The sequence below is a fragment of the Lepisma saccharinum genome, chromosome 24, assembly GCF_977018435.1.
Source record: "Lepisma saccharinum chromosome 24, izLepSacc3.1, whole genome shotgun sequence".
NCBI classification, from domain to species: domain Eukaryota; kingdom Metazoa; phylum Arthropoda; class Insecta; order Zygentoma; family Lepismatidae; genus Lepisma; species Lepisma saccharinum.
In genome coordinates, this window is record NC_139252.1 from 54,177,802 (window position 1) to 54,190,015 (window position 12,214).

The following is a 12,214-nucleotide window of genomic DNA, read 5'->3' on the forward strand; positions in this document are numbered from 1 at the left end:
GACAGCATTAGAGTTAAAAGTGAGCTGAAGTATATGATGGCTCTGCTAACATTGGTGTTTCCTTCCAGGCTGTTTGATGGTCCCAGAGTGATACGTCCGCTTCCTTGGAAAGTGTGTAGATTTGATACATCTTGTGCGGGAATTAATTGACCACCTAAATGTTTGTTCAACTTATTTCTTTCATCAGTAGGTTCAGGAATTTCATCACGATTATGTCCATAGTCATCCATTGTGTCACTGAAATACTTATCAATTTGCCCCAAAAAATATCAAACAATGTGAAAATTAGACACTATGGTTTTTCTTTCCATTTCCACACTTCTATTTTTGTTTGCATTGATTTCACAATGTCAATCATAATTTACATTATTTTGCACAGATTGCCTTACATTCCAAAACAAACTTTGTTGACAATGTTTGATCCAGAGCTGCTCCAATGATATCTTTCATGTACCTCATTTCAGTTTTGTTTTATCAACTTACTATCTAGCTCAATAGATAGTGGCCATTGTTTGACTGAGCATAATAATGTGGTTTATACAATGTATTGGAAGTCATCATCATCATCAAAATTTATTGGATTTACAGCTTTTAACATTTGGCTGTTTTCACCCAGGATACATTTTCAGTCCATAAAGAAAAAAATTTGATATAAATTTCTGCACATAAAGTTCAAATAACCTGTTTCATGCAACTACATTCACTCATTCATTATAAAAAACAAATTAAAAATTTAATTTAGCTTGTTTCAGTATAATATATCCAATTCGAATAGCTGCTGTATACAATAATAAAGTCAAATTTATGGGAGGATAATTTTTTTTTTATTAAAATTTGTCCAAAATAATAAATTACCAGTTACAATTTGGAGATTTTAAAATGTGTATTTTAAACTAATGATAAGTATGAAATCTCAGCATATTCCAAGGTGGAATATCCAGGTGACTCCACCACCCACTCACTTTGGGTTCTGTTCAGAAAATTTCCACCTAATTCTCTTCTGAAGTAAACATATACTAAAGGATTATCGGAGCAGATTATATTTGAATGTTGACTCCATTGGCATGTACAGGATTTTTGAAAAGGGGGAGGGGTGTTACGCAGACTTTTTAAGTACTCTGCCCTAATTTTGCCATCCCTTCTTGCCTTTGACTTTCTCTTTTTACATATAAATACAGGGCCAGAGGGGAGGATTATGACCCTACTAAACCCCCCCCCCCATTAGGCAAGTCTCTGGTCGACTCCATACAAATATGCGTGATTCTTTCTTAAGAGATCTAAAAGATGCAAGATATAATGGACCTTATTCCTTGTCAATACTTTTGCAGAATGTAAAAAAAAAAAAAAAAAAAAAAAGTGCTTACCTGTACTTTGCGCCATGCCGTGAAGGCATATAGGGGGTGTGGGGTTAGGGCCCCACACTTTCTTGATCTTGGCCGAGCTAAGGGTGATGTGATCAGCACCACGCCCCTGGCCACCTTTATCCCCCAGAGTTTCCTCCAGGTACCAACTTTATACGACGCTGGGTGGGCCGGAGCCGCTTGAACAGCTTGAAAAAGTCCCGGTTCTCACCCGCCGTGGATTGAACCCAGGTCTCTTGCATGGTAGTCACATGCCCTAACGACTGAGCTACCGTGGCTACTCCAATAATCCAACTAAGAAAATAAACAATTATATGAGAAAAAAATATATACATAGTATAATACATATGTATTATAAAATTATTAAATGTAAAAATGTAACTGGTGCATAACTTAATAGCTAAAACCAAATAAAAAAAAGATATTTTGCAACATGTTTATTTTAGATAATGGCATTTCATTGGGAGAAAGAATTAATTGTACGTACATAATTGTATATTTTTGTACTTTTGTCGTTTTACATGTTTTTGGGTAAGTTTTGGCTGATCCCAAGGAAGAGGGTGAGTGATGATTAATTAGATGATTGATTGATTTGGTTTATTATACTTGGCTCTTCTACCACTTTTGGCACTAATCACGATGCAATGATATGGTGACATTGATGAAGGGACAGTCACAAGGAACCAACCTGGATTCAAACCCGTAACTTATAACATCTTAGCCCGCTGTGCTAACAACTCCGCCACGAAGGTCAGTATCAGTGGCTGCAATTGAGTCCCAAAACCAGGATGGGACAAGGTGCCAAAACTAGGGTGGCAAAAACAGTATATTTCCCTTTGTAGATAAGATTTAGCATAGTGCGGGGGCAAAAGTGGCGAGAACTTGGGGGGCAACTGCCCCTCTAATCACCGCCACTGGTCAGTATTGATTTGATAAAATTGATGAAGGCAGACATAATTGATTTGATGAAATTGATAAAGAAAGCCAGAAGGAGCACTCATGCCTACGCCAGGTTACAAACTTGGAGACTTCGGCGACGAAATCGAAAGTCGGTCCCCTTAACAAGAAAAGTGATACATTGTTTTTAAGTAATTGCAAAGATAATCCTTTGGTAATCGTGAACCTGTGGTGAGTGGTTGCATATAAGTATTTCCAGGAAAATTCTTATTTTTCGGTGGTAGGTAAAAGGAGGTAAAAAGAAAATAAACTATTGAGGAAAGTAGAGGAATTAACATCAGAGCACATGTCATGTTTCTTCTCGAATTCATCCTAAGAATTTCTAATGAAGGATTCTAAAAGTTATGACAAACTGAGTAGACCAATCAGAGCACATTGTTTATTCATATGGGGAATACTCAATGTCGCCTCCCCTTTGAATCCACAGCCATTTTTTTTCTAGCACCGTGGCTAATGCTATGGCTCCATTCCAATTGGTGGATTATTGAGAGAAGTGAGGTGCCCAGGATTTTCGAAAGGAGAGGTTACAGATAGTTTTCTTAGTATGTAGCCCTCATTTTTGCATCTTTTCCTGCCTTTGACGTTCTTTTTTTATCATTAGAAATACTGGACCAAAGGAAAAAAGGAGTTATGATTCACACCAACCCCCATTGGTCACGCCACTATTGACCGCCTGCGCCTTATGTAGACGTTGTTGCATTTTATTTCTTTATACACTGTATTTGCAGAAGATCCAATTCAACATACAGTAAAACCTCGTTAATCCGGACCCGATAAGCCGGATTTCGCAAGAGGACAGGCAAGAGGCAAAAGAAGAAAAGCAGAATGCAAGGTTTTTAATGTGGCTAGAAGTCCACAAGAACTTCCCAAAGAAAAGGCAGACAACCACTGATGAAATTCTGTTTCCCGCAGACTTTGTACTGTACTGTATAGTGTATTTGGCCTATTTCATTTAAATACACCATGATAAACCTGTTTTGTTGCTATGAATGGAGTTTTAATGCACTTTTTACTGTTTTAGGTTATTTCCGTTAAACCGGACTTTCGCGAAACCGGTCAACTTATCCCCCCCCCCCCCATTTGGCAGGATTAACGAGGTTTTACTATGGTTTTACTGTACACTGGCGGTTACAATAGTTAAAAATTGGTTTCGGAAAAAATATGAGTAGCCCCACACACCATTCTCGCATAGCCCCACAAACTGTTGGCACATAGCTCCACGAAACATTGGCACACAGCCCCACAAACTATTTGCGGAAACGTATCTTCTTCAGTTACAAAAACACGTCTTTGGAAACACTGACCGGGATTGACTGGGATTACATCATCACACAGAGGCTACATCCACCTGGAAGTATATGGATGCAAGAGCTTTCGTGCATCGGTTACATATTTATATCGAAAAATAGATGATTTACAGGCAAAATTGAATGAACGATGTGAGAAAACACTTCCCCGAACTTCCACAATTCTAAAGAAACTGCATTCGGTAAGTAATTTCTCCTGTAAATTTGAAGAAATGCATTTCGGGCATACTTAAATTTTACCGACCAAGGAGATGAATAGCGGTGTTCAAGTTCAAAAGATTCAACAAATGCCTGTCTTCTGCTTTAAACGTTCCTTATCACGCATAACATGACCACATGCTACACTGCTCCTGAACATAGTGCAAACAGTGCAGACACCAAATACACTACTTGACATCAGATTGATGAAGTAGACACATTGGTTTTGCACTGTGTAACCAAATACCAACTTACCTAATTTTTTGGGTATAATTACAGAATACCGGAAGTATCTCCGATTGCTTTCAAATTTGGTATACTCACTAATTTTGACCTTGAAATCACGAATCTGCAGTTAAAAATTTGGCGGTCACGTCTAGAAAATGCGAAATACCGTGCATACATTGCCGCTATGATTGTCGATACACTAATATGGTCGCCATGTTTGATGATGTGAACAAGTGAAGTTAGTTATCCATTCCATGGAGCGTTTCTTTACATGTGACAATATCACATCTTCAGTAAATGTGGAAAACATACTTGCCCCATGAACCATTCACGTAAGGTTAGGTTAGGCAAGCATAATTAAAATTCAGGATATTCATAAACATAGTTTTTGAATGCTAATCATTGCAAAAAAATTGTTGTTTCCTTCATAAATCACCGGTGTTTACTTAGTTCACGGACCCTTATTTCTACTTATTTCGCATTTTCTAGACATGACCACCAATTTTTAACTACAGATTCGTGATTAGGATGCCAATATTAGTGAGTATGCAGAATTTGAAAGCGATCGGAGATACTTCCGGTATTCTGTAATTGCTCCTTTTTTTGAAGATACATGCATAGACATTAGTTGTTTATGTTTGGAATTAAATATTAATATCTTATTTTAGGTGCAATGTTTTTTGGGATAGACATGAGGAAGGTCTGCCATTCCTGTCTAGTCACCATGCAGCTCGGAGAAGGGGATTAGGTGAGTTTTGGTTTTACCCATTATTATTTCTTGAAAGCTCACTCTTACCAATACCATATTTCACCACATAAGCATCGCAACATGTTTTCTTAGTCCAAAAATTGTTTCATAAACTTTCATCCCGTAATAGTCGTTTGAGCTCGTTAAGTTATGAAACCATAGAGAGTGGCGTAGAATCTTGAGCACACAAGATTACATATTGTGACCATAATGCACAAATCAATAGCAGCTTCTAAATCAGGGCACGAAATTTCCAGTCGCCAGGTCGCCATTGGCGACCAAAAGTTTTGGGCTAGCGACTAAAATTTCGTTGTTTCAAATGTGTGTCAAACACGCCTCAAGACTTCACATCTTGAGAGAAACGGCAGAAGTTATAGAAGAAATTCTAAAACTGAGTGATATCCACACTATTAGGTGGTTAGCCAGCAAAGAACGTGCAGTAAGAGCTCTCTTGCAATCATGGAAAGCTGTTGTGACCCATCTTGAACAGGCGGTCCATAGAAAAGACAATGATGGCGCTAAAGCTAAGGATTTGTTGAAGAGTTTGAAGCAATTTAAATTTGTTAAGCTTCTGTACTTCCTTTTGGATTTCTACAGGAAATTGAACCCTTTAAGCATGGCACTACAAAATAAGAATCTTTTGATTTCATCTCTGAAAATAAGAATTGAACACTGTATTTCCGTTTTGGCTGACCTGGAATCTAATGTTGGACCAAGCGAACAAGATTTCTTGAACCATGTATCCATTTCAGGGAAGATCAGGGATGTGCAAGAGTTTCAGACGGTTAGAGGAAACTTAATTAACAATGCGAAGGTGTACATCACAGAAACATTGCCGTCTATGTCAACAGATGCGATTGCATCTCTGCATGTTTTCGACACCTTGGCCTCCCAAAGAAAATATTCTTCAGTTTGGGATAGAAGAAATAAAGAAGCTCTACATATACTTGAACCCGAGCCTTTATAATGAGAAAATGGATGTTCTGTCAGCAGAGTGGACATAATACAAACTTTTGTTTCCTTCTCCAGCTTTGAATCAGACACTGGAGAAGATCCACAGTGCGGAGTGTTCAGCAAGATTCCTCAATTTGCTCCAGATTTTTACATTTTGTGCTGTTCTACCAGTGAGCACAGCCTCATGTGAGGGAGGTTTCAGCTGTCACAACAGACTCAAGACTACTTACAGGAACTCTCTGAAGACTGAGACACTGGATGATTTGCTCAGAGTTTCCGTAAAGGGACCCCCCCCCATCCTCCCTCCTCCCTGTCAGAGTTTGACCCAGCAGCTGCGATTGATAAGTGGTACTTCAGTGCAGAACGACAGCGCTACACAAACATTAATTCCTAACTTTTTAATAATTGCTCATATTTTTATTATTTATCAATATAAAATTGTGGCGACCAAAGATTTTAGTCCGGCGACTGATTTCAAACTTGAAATTTCATGCCCTGTTCTAAATTCTCACGATGGAATAATTTTTCATGCTGCAAACACTAACAGAGGTAGCACATTACATAAAGTGTTACCAGCTGGCTAGTCGTAGAGACCAGAGTTGCTGAAACGAATCAAATGGCAGGGAACATTTTATGTTTTGAAGGAGAAGGTGTTCAAACTATAATTTGCATTTCAGATTTATTTGTTTGTGCACGTTCGAATATGCAGGAGCTGCTTCTTCTTTGAAGACTGTATTACATTGACCAATATGGAAAAGCAACTATTCTCCTTTTTAATTTTATCCATGTTTAAAACTGAAATACAAAACCCTTAATTCTTGCGTTTACAAATAAGAACCTCTGTGTATAGTCCATTGCCAATTGTTGCAGGAAGGAGACGTTTGCACATTGTATACTTGAGGCTTCTTTCTATGTTGGTTTTGATAATTAAAAATAGATCTCATGTTACGACGCCCAAGGGTGGCTTAAGGGCTAGGTGACTGTTGGGTCACAGTCTTTGGGAAGGCACCAAACCTGAATGGTTAGCACCAAAGCCTTTTAAGTTCACTTTATGCATAGAAAGACTAATTGGAACTGGACCTACAATTTAAATTGAGATCCGAACCACTTCACTGAGTGCGTTCATATTTGTTCTAAAAAGAGTTGGATTTATTCTTGCAACAATTATTTGAAGTTACTGCTCCGTGACATAATAAGTATATTGCAAAATCATGTAGCAATTAAAACTAAGAGATTTCTGTAGGGCTGAACCGATACAAATGATGATGTACCGGTATTGGCTAATACCAGTGGTATCTGTATCAGAAAGTATTGGTTGGAACACTTACATTGAGTCTCATTGGTTTGCACCAGTTTTAAATGAATGAAAAATTATTTTTAGTAACATAACATGTAATTTAATATTCTTGTGTAATTACTGAATATTTGAAAGTATCTGTATTGGTGGGAATCGGTGAGAGTATTGGCATTCTTTCAAAGTGGTATCGGCTCAGCCCTAGATTTCTCTTATTTTAATGTCATTGTGTAAGTATTAAATAAGTATACAATAAACATATTCTTTAACAGTAATACAGAGCATTCCTTGACGTTCGCTACAAGACACGGCGGCAAGTGGCCCGACATCAGCGATTGTCTTTATCTATGAACGGGTCCACGACAGTTGCACGCTACAGTCTGTTTTTTTTCGCTCTCCCTGCCTTTAGAGTAAAAGGGTCAGTTCTGAATAAAAGTGGAAAGAAAAACCCACGTGTACTTACTGAGAAAAAACTCTGAGATAGGACAAATGTGAGAACTGTCTCCTCAGAAATCTATCCGCCGCCTCTTTCAAAAACCCTCTAGGTCCCCGGATTTGTCAGCCTGCGATTTTTATTTATGGGGAAATCTAAAAAATAAAGTATACAAAGACAATCCGCAAACCGCCATGAGTTAAAAGAGAGTATTGTACGAGAAATTCGGGAGAATTACAGTAGACGAACTTGCACGTGTAAATGCCAATTTCCTTCGGAGATGCCAGGGATGTGTTGCAGCAGAGGGGCATCATTTTCAACACCTTCTGTAGTCAAGGTTAGTACACAATATGAAAACTAATTTTAATAGCCGACTCTATTGTCGTTTTCACATTCAGAAGACACAATGGGCTCTTATGGGCAATGCTTTTCTTATGGGAAATACGAGCGCGCTGTTGCAAAATTTCTGGATTTACAAATTTAGCTTAAGTAAAATCGGTTCCTGCAGTTTTTCAGGAAATTTTGTAGAGAATACGATGGTGAACACAAAAAACTGGTAACTTGCTTACATAATTTTAAATAAATTAAAAACGCAAATTTTCTGTGAAAACAAAATTTTTACATTGTTTTCATTCCTAACGTTGAAACATGCTGTAAAATTGAAGCTTTCATTATGAAAAAAATTGACACTGTTTTTTAATTGTCATAGGTGATGGTGGTACTCAGAATTTATCAATACTTTAAAGCATATTTGCATTAAAAAATATTCAAATAAAGTATGTGGAAATTTTTTATATTCGTGCAGTAGAAAATGTCGTCGCTGGCCATTTCTTGTTCTGTAATTGCAAGTAAAACTTCCAGCGACAAAGTTGTGGAGAAAATAATGAAATTATTTTTTATAACCACTCAAAGGTTCCCAGAAATATTACTGCCATGCATTTGGAGTTTCTTTTTAACCCGAACCGCACGCGAAGTAAGGAGACGTTGTCTGGCCATCTTGAGCTGGCTCACCGCAGCATTCCGGCTAATCACCACCAAGTTTTCGAGTTGTCATTCTATTTCCATTCAGTAAAAATATGAACTTCATGCAGTTTGTTATAATATAATTGAAATTACTTAAATTTAATAATTGACAATTATTTCCAATGCTGCTGTTGTGAGCAACATTAGTGCAGTCGCAAATACACGTTGTTTTTGTTTACATTACTGTCGACATTAATACTGAAATGAAGATCACCTTTCAGTTTCCAACGTACACATAAATTCATAGACACCATATTAACCTTTGAAAGGCTTTCCAACACGTGACAAAATATGGGGCTTCAAGATAGAAATGACATGCCTTGCTTGATTCATTCACGTCTTATCAGTTCACGTGGGCCATAACTCATTTGTTTGTTTGGGTTGCAACTTAATCTAACCCATGTGCCAGGTTCCCCTTACTTGAGTGAGAGATCTGCTTTGGTATGTTTAGACTTTTTCCCTCTCTCGAAAAAGTGTTTTCAGTTGTGTGATCGCTCAGTGATTTTTACATTTTTAAGTGATTTCTGAAGTGTCATATTCGTGCATTACATTCGCGTGTGTAGTGATCGCAATGGATTATAGTAAAAAGGGTAACTGTAACGTTCACAGTATAATATTAATATTAATAATTACATATAATTATCATTATATATACAAAATATGTAACACCTTCATTGTGAAGGAAGGTCATCATTTCCCGGCGACATGAGCTAGCACTGTATTGGCAACACTGTGCGGTTTCTCCATAAGCGCCGTTGTGTCTTCTGAACGTGAAAACGACTCTAGCGACTGTTGCGGACCACGTTCGCCGGGAAAGACACATTCATTGGCACTAACACATCGAACCTAGTCTTTGTGAGAGATCTTCTCCGACTTAATGTAGGATTTGAGATTACCAGAGTCTGGCAAAACCTCCACACTCCACCCCGCATTGCGTTGGTTCTGTACCTATGATTCACTCCTCAGTGCTTTGTAGCCATTAAGAGGAGACTATCACAAGAATTACAGATTTACCCTACGCTCGCCTTAACCTTTTGGAGTCCAAAGCCCTTGGTGTCTGAGAAGATTTTGAGCAAAATTCAGTGTTTGAATGCAGAGTGTAGGTCGGAGGCTAATTGCCCTAGAGAGATGAATGACATACCATTGTACAAGGAATGAATCGCAGATTCAGACGATATAAAATGCATGCACATTCAGCGTATATGTGGAGGGGAGGAGTAATCCCCCCAAAAATCATTAAAAAAAAAAAAAGCTTCCAGTTTCTTCCCTGCCCCCCGAAAAGTACATGAAAAGGTCAACATGCCCATAGAAGTTATCGCTGGCAAGTAAGAAACAGAAAAATGTTTGCATCATTATCATATGACCAATGTGACGCGAGATGGACCTCCGAAATGAAAGGCCTGCGTGCTACTGTCTCAAGCTTCAGATTTCAGCAAAATGCAGGGTTACATTGAAAATGACTATAGCTCAGAGGCTAATTGCCCTAGAGAGAGATGAATGATATACCGTTGTACGTGGAATGAATCACAGATTCAGACTATATAAAATTTATGCACATTCGGCATATATATGTATGTCGACTTTGTCCGACAAGTGCAATCTAGAAAAGTTGTACTGTTGCTCTCTCAATGTCATTCATATTATGAGTTCTATTCTAGCATAAGTAGGAAGAAACTGACTCGTCTATTTACTGCAAGAGCAGAATTTGTCCATGTTTCCCACAAATGGGGAATTGAGAAACCCGAGGATGGTTCAGTTTCTAGTAACAATACAAATGGGCAAATCCATTTCAATTCAGGCAGATTTGAGAAAATCTGTCAGGGTGATGTCACAGATATCCATGAAACTGAAATATATTATTCTAGATACAAAATTATGAGAGACATATGTTTTTGTTTCGCAATAATTTTTTTTTTTTGGCCGTCTTATGCTGCTTCATAGTTTGGGGCCAAATTTTCACAAGTTTTGGTGCCAAAAATTGTAAACGGCTGTTTCTCAGGAACTATTAAAGATATTTGAATTCTGTTTTCTTTATCTGAAAGTTTATTGAAAGCCTTTTCAAATGCATATAAAATGAACTTTATATGCAGCTTTTGGGGTGTGCTATGAATGAAATTAAAAAAAAAGTAGCCCCCTTTTGGACCCCCAAAATCTCGAAAAAGCCACCCTAAAACATTTTCAAAATTTCAGGTCAGTTACAGCAATACCTCAAGTCGAACATATATAAATTTCATTGGGTGTATATGCCTGGTTGTAGTTTTACACAATATTTTAATAAGCACATTGACAAACTGAAAACTTAAACTCAATTGTAATATTGAAGGAGACAAACGTTATTTCATCACGCTATTATTGGTAAACAATATACAAATCATAAGAGTCCATAACCAAATAATTCATGTAATTTGTATATATCATCATATTGCTGATCGTATTCAACATTTCTTATTTGTAGAACATACTAGAAGTTATTTGTTTTTCATATTCACATGTTCATTTGTTTCTTTTCGTTTGAGACAAATTGCTGTTAATTCCCTCTGAGCTTGAGTTTTGAGTCATTAGGAAGATGTCTACAAGTGGAAAAGCAGTGTTTTCTGAGAAAAGAATAAAGTGACCTGATTTGAGAACAGGCATAAAAAATGTGTATATTAAAGCAAGAGTTGGAAGTTCAGACAACTTGAACATATGTCAGTTTTGTTGAGAACTGATTTTAAACGTGTGAGGACATTAATGATGAAACTTTAGTTTGTTTTAACTGTTCCTTTGATACTCTGACATTTATTCTGCGTGGACTAATGTCATTGTTCAGGAAGCTCGAGTATGTGTAGAATCTTCTGAAGGTTCAGTGTTTGAAGAAGAAAGAGTTACTTTTTGAAGAGAATTTCGAATGTTTCGTGATGATAAACTGTACAGTGCAGAACAGGAAGAGTCATACACATTGAATGGAACCATATCTAACCTTGAAATGAATGTGAGTCCCTTTAAAACACCTCGTCTTGTGAGACCAGACAGCAGAAAAGCCTACCTAAGCAGGAAACATCAGCAGCTGGCAACAGACTTTGAGATTAGTACACGTTCCAAGTTATTGAAAATCTATGATATCAATATTGTGTCAACTAAAGCTGATGAGTCTGAATCAGAAGAATGTGGTCAATGTGCAGAATGGTGCCACAAGATCAGTGATTCTTTTGCTTCATGCAATTCGTATCATGAAAAAGTGCAGCTACTGACAATTGTGCCAAGAGGAATATCAAAAAAGCAACAACTAAGCACAATAGCACAGACAACAAAACACATGATCGACAAATCACAGCAAATTAGGAGAATGAAAGGAGTGTATCACACACCAGATCCCTACCAAGGACACCCACTCCAATTTGCAATTACTGATTTAGCAAGAAGCTACTTTCTGAGTGATTATGTCCACTGTTCTGTTCAAAGTCCAAATGCAAAATATTTATGTTACGTATGTGATTGCAATACGAGAAAATGGTGTGAATCTTCTAAAACCAAAACGTTATCTATCTAGGACTGTTCAAGAGGTTTACCGCAAATTTACCGAAGACCACCCTGATGTTACAATAGGTCGTTCCAAGTTTTATTCTCTACGACCCAGATGGATTATTCCTCGTCCTGCACAGGAAGTGTGTGTCTGCGTATACTGTGCCAATATCGATCTTTGTTCTATAGCAGTGAAAAACAGCAGCAGCT

At 37.6% G+C, this 12,214-nt stretch overlaps 1 long non-coding RNA gene across 1 annotated transcript in view; it reads left to right on the forward strand.

Moving 5' to 3' along the window:
* The first annotated feature begins 4,719 nt into the window (after positions 1–4,719).
* LOC145977931 (uncharacterized) overlaps positions 4,720–12,214 on the forward strand; it is a 75,770-nt gene continuing 68,275 nt past the window's right edge. The window contains exon 1 of the long non-coding RNA XR_014440635.1: positions 4,720–4,799. This is a non-coding gene — a long non-coding RNA (uncharacterized LOC145977931). The remainder of the gene's footprint in view (positions 4,800–12,214) is intronic.